Source organism: Malus sylvestris, chromosome 11, assembly GCF_916048215.2.
Source record: "Malus sylvestris chromosome 11, drMalSylv7.2, whole genome shotgun sequence".
NCBI classification, from domain to species: domain Eukaryota; kingdom Viridiplantae; phylum Streptophyta; class Magnoliopsida; order Rosales; family Rosaceae; genus Malus; species Malus sylvestris.
In genome coordinates, this window is record NC_062270.1 from 20,401,641 (window position 1) to 20,408,231 (window position 6,591).

The following is a 6,591-nucleotide window of genomic DNA, read 5'->3' on the forward strand; positions in this document are numbered from 1 at the left end:
GCCAAAAGTATATAATGAAAGCCTACAATGAGGCAAGCAACATAATAATAAACTGGGTAATGCAAAAGGGAGAAAGGAACCAGACGTTGCAAACATAGCTAAAAAAGTCACCCCTTACACTACCAGTTCAAATTTAAGGAGAGCAAGGTAACCCATCATTGTTTAGGATATAAACAAGTAAAGATGGAGGTCTATCGACCCAGGTAAAGTCACATATCACTAAGTATCTTTGCGACGCCAAGTGGTCTACCGACATATTGGCTGATCTTAGAATCCAAGATCAACGACAGTCTTGGAAGGATTCTCCAAGTTTCTTGCTCTTCGCCAGAGCGAGAAAAGCCTCTCAACTACCATTTGTTATCTTACTCCTGAGGCAAGAGATTGATTCCAAAGAATTAGATTCAACAACAAAATTCAATTCGAAGGCAATACCTAACTCGCATCCATGAAGAATGGCCATCACCTCTGTCGTAGCAACATAGGGAGCATTAAGACTATATCTATGAGCTGCAACAAAGCTGCTAGAAGAGTCCGACACTACGACCTTAGCAAACCCCACGTTCGTGGCAGCCACCCAGCTAGCGTCAACATTTATTTTAACAAACTGAGGGCACAGTGGAATCTAGTGGGTCAGTGCAAGGTTGACTTTCCTACTTGGCACAACAATCATAGTGGGTACTCGAGAAGCATCCTTGAAAGCACAAACATTAGTGGAAATGGCTGCAAGCACCTGTCTTGGAATAATTTGTTGATGTTGGAAAATGAAACATCATCTAGCTTTCCATATATGCCAACAAGAAAAAGCAACATCAGACATTATCGTTTCCAAATCAGCATTCGAATTACCGTTGGAGTTGATAATTTCAAGAAACCAATTTGCCCACGTTGTGATCTCATTCCGGTTAACTTTGTAGTTTAAAATTCCACCAAACCGTACCGTTTCCACCCACGGACATAGAAGAAAGAGGTGCTCAATTGACTCCTCATGAGAATTGCACAGGAGGCATAGTGGTGAAGGAGCAGATTTTCGCCTAAAGAGTGCCACCATTGTGGCCAGTGCATCATGCATCATCTTCCAACATGAAGCACCATATTTTTTTTGGGGGGGGGGGGGTGTAAAGCTTCCACACAGCTTTCCAAATAGAGGTCGGAATGGACGTAGAAAAGGAAGATCTAGACTTTACCCTCGGGATTACCCTTGTTAGATTTCCTACTCTATACTAAAGTAATGGTAGCTGAAATTTTCTTTCATTTTTTAACAAAGGATGAATTTATCCTGTCAAATCATTCATTGGCATTTCTCCCGATCAAATGTACCTTTTTCCTTAAAACACTCCATATCTGGTGCAAATCGAATCATGTTAGTATAATATTTTAAATATCCAATAAACAAAGCATAAGGCCAGACATTTTGTAGAAGAAACCAATTGATTGATAGAATTATAGACAGCAGTAAGCGACCACTACCACCACCTAGTAGTGTAAATGGATATCAATTGTATTCCAAATTTCAATAAAACAGAAAATGATTATTGATGAACTTGCTCTTTATTACTTGGGCAAGACAACCGAATTAAAACTAAAGATTTACCTCATAATGAGTTATAAAATATTAATAGAAACCTAAAAAACTAATCATTGATACCCAATATTTGTAAGACTAACACAAAACTCATATTGGCTCATTCCAAGTCCATGTTGAACCTAGAGACCTGCACAACCTGCTGTGCCAAGCACAGCTGCATGGGCTAGTCCTACCTTACTTAAAGCTTGAACTATACAAAATAAAATTTCTAAAGTCCAAAATAAGTACCAAAAAACCAACAAGCTAAGAAAGCATGCAATTTTTCAAAATGAGTCATGTTGGAATGACCATTGCTACAATTGGGTTAAAGTTAAGAGACAAGTGCTCCCATTGAGTTAAAGTTGAAGAACCATTGCTACAATTTTTCTCATTTGATTTTCCATATTTGCCCCTTAATTCCACCTCACATGCGTGATACGCAACTCATTTTGAAGGAAGAATTAACAGACTTGATGAAAATGATCATAACTGCACATTTTGATGAGTTAACGGACCAATGAATCAATGATTACGAATTTTTAGAAAGATTACTACTCCAATTGGATTAAAGTCGAGGCCTTTCTTTTATTTCCCCTACATACCCACCCTGTTAAATTCTTCATCAAATTACCAAGCTCCGCCTCCCTCGTCTTCCGCTCCTTCCCCTCGCCTCCCGAGTGCCTCCCTCAAGGTTCTTCACATGGAGAGTCAAGCCGCGGAGAGCATGTCGAAGAGTCAGGAAAGCAGCAAACGGCGACATGGGAGAGTCAGCGAACGGCGGAGCATATGACGTATGAACTTTGATTGTTTTTTCTTTTTAACTTTACTTTTTTCGGGGCTAAATTATTTGTCTCGACATAAACAATGAATACTTTTTGTGATTCGTTGCTTTTGTGTGCGTGTGTGCAAATGCTTCAAGAAGACAGTGAATGTTGTATGTGATTCGAAGTTATGTTGGAAAGTAGAGTGTTGGACTTCAATTATTGATGTATTTATTGCTTATTGTTGTTTGCAATTTAGGTTTGATGGACTTAAACAATTCGAGTGGTGGAGTGGATGTTGAAGTGATGGATAATCTGAAGGAGCCTCTGTTGAAGCCTTTGGATATTGATGACACTCTTCTCTTTATATGGCTCCCTGCATTTGCTAATTGAATATATGCTTTGTACTGTAGGAGGGAGCTTGTTGCTGTAAGTGGTGGGGGAGTTGGGAGGTTAGAGCTTTTAGATTTTTTTTTTTCTGACGAGAACAAAGAAAAGTATACTTCTATGGCTGAGTCTTAACTAAAATATATGGTTTTCATTGTATAATATATGTTGTTTGTCATTTACAGATTGGTCCCTCCGTTGTTGGCCAGAAGGGTTATGCCTTTCTAGGTCAATTGGAGACAAGGATGTTGGGGAGTTTATAGTTTTGGCCAGGGGGTTTATGCCTTTCTAGGTCAATTGGTGAGGGATGTCGCTCGCTTCCCCGTTGGCTTCTTTAGCTTCATGGAGATGGTTAGTATGGTGGTTGTAAACACGGAAATTCCTAAGATGAATGAGACAAGAACACATGTACAAAATAATATTTGTATTAATGATTTAGGGGTTACAATCTCTTCTACAAATTTAGCCTCTGATTCGATCTTCGTAATGTGTAGATTTGTGGATTCCAAGGGCCCTTCGAGGCTTGATCTTAGGATGAACGACTGATGAATGATGAATGCTTTCTTCAAGGGACCGTCGGGGCTTGATCTTGAATTGGTGGAAGCTCTTCAAGGGCCGTTGAGGCTTGATTTTGAAAGAGGATTTGGTGGAAGTTCTTCACGGGCCATTGGGGCTTGATCTTGAAGGAGGATTTGACGAAGAATGAAGTGAGCTTTCTTGATCCTTCGGGATTTGCTTAGGAGCTTTAGAGTTTCAAAGCTTCAAGGTTTTGGTGTGATGTGAATTGGTTATGAATTCCTACCTTAAATGAATGCCTTGACTTCTTATTTATAGAATTCCAAAACTTGATTTTTGGATTTAATAATCAGATGAAATAAATCATTTCTGCCAGGTGTTGACACATGTCCTATTTGATGACTTTTCTGATGACTTTCGATTTTTCGTTGAGTTACATGCTACGTGTAAAATTTATGTGACAAATGATCATTGGAATTTTAATTATTGATCAACATTTATTTCACCAAAATTTCAATGTCTACAAATGCCCCCACTTCAAGGCGCGTTGTATACATGTGATTGTCACGTATAGAAGATGCGTTTTGAAGTCCCTTAATGTAGATGTTGATCCAAGGGCCGTCGAGGCTTGATCTTGAATTGGGCTGGAAGTTTCTTCAAGGGCCGTCGGGCCTTGATCTTGAATTTGGCTGGAAGATTTTCTAGTCTCCTCCAACTGTTGATTTTCCACAAGCTTAATCTTGAACTGGGCTGGAGGGTTTTCTGGTTTCCTCCAAAGGTTGATTTTCCATAGGCTTAATCTTGAACTGGGCTGGAGGGTTTTCTGGTTTCCTCCAAGGGTTTGAACTTACTCCTTTTAACTGGAGCTGAATTTGATTCAAGGGCGGTGGACACTTGATTTTGAATCGGACTTGTGATTTCTTAAAGGCCATTGGGGATTGATCTTGAAGTTAAATAAGACCACGAGCGATTTTCAGGATTCAAACACATGTATAACAGGTATGAGGTGGAGGTGATGGTTTGTTTCTTTGTTTAATCTTTCCAATTCATGCTCGAGCAATTCGGTTAACAGTATGATCTTCAAGGGTGGTGGACACTTAATCTTGAATCGGACTTGTGATTTCTTCAAGGGCTGTCGGGGCTTTGCTCTTCCGTGACAGTGTCAGCGAAAGGCTGTTGAAGCTTATCGAGCTCTTTGATTATAGCAACGACGGCGGGCTAGGATTTGACTTAGACTCATCCGTTTGGATTATGCGGTTATGCAGGGAAGAGGGTCGTGCTACAGTGATTTGTTCCAGCTAATCGTGTTACATTCTTCTCTGCTTGTTTCTTTTGCATAGCAGAAGTGGTGCGCAACCTTTTGCCTTTAAATGGTCATTCAGAGCATCATTTCTCAACGACTCATCCTTGTTTGGCAGCTTCAGCGTAAAGAGCTAACGTCACATCAACCGTCCTGAAGTATTTGCTCAGGAAATTCAAGACCCGTCAACAGTTTAAGATAAGCACTCGAGAGCGATGCTAGGTAAGCAACGAGGAAAAGGTTCCGGGCAATCAGCTCCAGATCGGAAGTTTGATTTCAGGTTCTGACTGATTGCTTCCTTTCTCCTTGTCTTGCAAGTAAGAGCAATGGCAAAGGGAAAGACGGGGAAAAAGCATGATATGAGATACCTTTGCTTTCAGCCCTGATGATATGAGATACTTTTGCTTTTGAAGAAGTAGCGGATGAATCAGCACATGTATTTGTTGCGCTTATTTCCACATGCTTCGATGTATCATTTTCACCTGCCTTATATGTTCTCCAGGCATCTAGTATCTTTTTCAGAAGTACCTCAACAGTTGAAGATAAGTACTGGAGAGCAGTGTTAGGTAAGCAATCAGGGAAGGGATTCCAGGCAGTCGGTTCTTGACTGGAAGCTTGATTGCAAGTGCCGACTGATTGCTTTCTTTCTCCTCGTTCTGCAGGGAAGAACAAGAACAAAGAAAATGACAGGAAGAAAGCATGCTATGAGATACTCTTGCTTTCAACCCTGATGATATGAGATACGTTTGCTCTGGTGTGACTTGGTTGAAGATGTATTTTCAGGGAGGAAGAAAACTGAGTATGTTGAGAGGTTTGGTCGCAGATGTATCCTTGGTAAGGAAGAAGATTCAAGCATTTTGGATGTGTGCCTTGCCATAGAGGATGAAGGTCAACCTATATAGGGATTTCTCAATAGTTGGTAGTGGTGCAGATGTGGCCTTATCACCCATGCTTGTCGGCAAAAGTGTGGTAGTTGGAATAATGAACTTCACGCGTTTTCAACTCTGTCAGAGATCTTTGACAAAGTTGCACGTGTTATCCGACAAGCTGAGATTGCGTCTGAAAAGTGTTGACGGACCTTATGCATAAAAATCCGGCTTTTGAAATTCGGAGAATGGTGTCTCTTCGATTTTTTTTTAATTGGTGACTGTGTTGCCTCTCCTTTTATAGTGGTATCGATCACATCCAACATGCATACTTTGAAGATTGCCCGCTCATGAAAATTGTCTCCGGTGTATTTCTGAGATTTTACTCCATCCAACCCTTTTCTTTTACCATTTTTGAAAATGGCCTACCCGTCTAACATTTGCTTAGGTTTGAGTTTCAAGAGCGATACAAGCGCACTGCGTCAGGGTAATATATGGCGCCCATCATTCTTATCTTTTAATGGCCCTCTTACAGTTAAAGACTCCGTGACGAGGGATGCAACAACGGCTACGGTTGTAGCTAGGAACATTCTCACTCCTAGAGATAATAGGCTACTTTCAAGGCGGTCCGATGAGTTGGCTGTTCAAGACTCCCGGGCTCTCAGTGTTCAGTGTGCAAGCTCTGTGTCTAACATGGGCCAACGTCTACTTACTCGAGCTCGCCAAGTTAAATCATTGACGACCGAGGTGGAAAATCTTAAACAAGATATCAGACAGCTCAAGCGCGAGAATAGAGATTTGCACATGCTTGCAAATAATTATTCGACGAGCATGAAGATGAAGCTTGTCGGATTCAAAGTGACCATCAGAAATTTGTGGCTACATTCAAGTGGCACTTTTTGCCTTCACCATCTGGAGTTCGACCAAGTATTGAGGCACCACATGATTAATCTTCAGTGTCTCCTTCTTCTAGGGTTCCGCCGGGTGCTGAGGCTTCACGTGAGCAACCTTTGTGAAGGCCCCGTCTTTTCTCTTCTTTTTTTTATTATTATTATTAATTTTACATATTTGTAACTTCTCAGTGATATCAATAAACAGCCTTTATTTCATTCAGCGTATTGTGCCAAGTACAAATAAAGCATATATCTCACTAAGATGTGTTACTTCCCTTTTTTTTTTAGTGCCGATGCACCATCC